Source organism: Brassica oleracea, chromosome C9 (genome assembly GCF_000695525.1).
Source record: "Brassica oleracea var. oleracea cultivar TO1000 chromosome C9, BOL, whole genome shotgun sequence".
Taxonomy (NCBI): domain Eukaryota; kingdom Viridiplantae; phylum Streptophyta; class Magnoliopsida; order Brassicales; family Brassicaceae; genus Brassica; species Brassica oleracea.
The window spans coordinates 47,332,113-47,332,827 of record NC_027756.1 but is presented as its reverse complement, the minus strand read 5'-3'; positions in this window follow the sequence as shown (position 1 = coordinate 47,332,827).

Sequence of the window (715 nt, the reverse complement as noted above, 5' to 3'; positions counted from 1 at the left end):
AAACATATGATTTCAGATGTCGAAAATCAACAACTTGGATTTTGCTGCCCTAAATCTCTCGGGAGATAATTACTTGCAATGGGCATTGGATACTAAGATTATCCTGAAATCCAAGGGACTCGGTGAATGTATCACCGAGGATGATGATGCTAGTGAGAAAGATAGATACAGAGCCATCTTGATCATTCGTCATCATCTAACTGAGAGTCTCAAAGATCAGTATCTGACCATTGAGAATCCATTAGACCTTTGGACATAATTGAAAGCGAGATATGATCACCAGAGAACGGTGATATTACCAAAGGCTATGTATGATTGGAGGAATCTCAAAATCCAGGATTTTAAGTTCGTGGACGAGTATAACTCGGCCCTGTTTAAGATAGTTTCGAAATTGAAACTGTGTGGTGAGGATATAAAGGATAAGGATATGCTTGAGAAAACTTTTTTCACCTTCCACACAAGCAATGTGTTGTTACAACAACAGTACCGAGAGAAAGGCTTCATAAATTATGCTAATCTGATCTCTTGTCTCTTGCTCGCTGAGCAGAACAATGAACTGTTGATGAGAAACAATGAATTGAGAACTCCTGGAACAAACCCATTACCTGAGGCACATGCGGCCGTAGAGGATAAGAAAAAGTTGAACCATGTACAGAGTGATAGCCAACACGGCCGTGGTCGTGGAAAATGGCATGGACGTGGTGGTCGAGGCCGA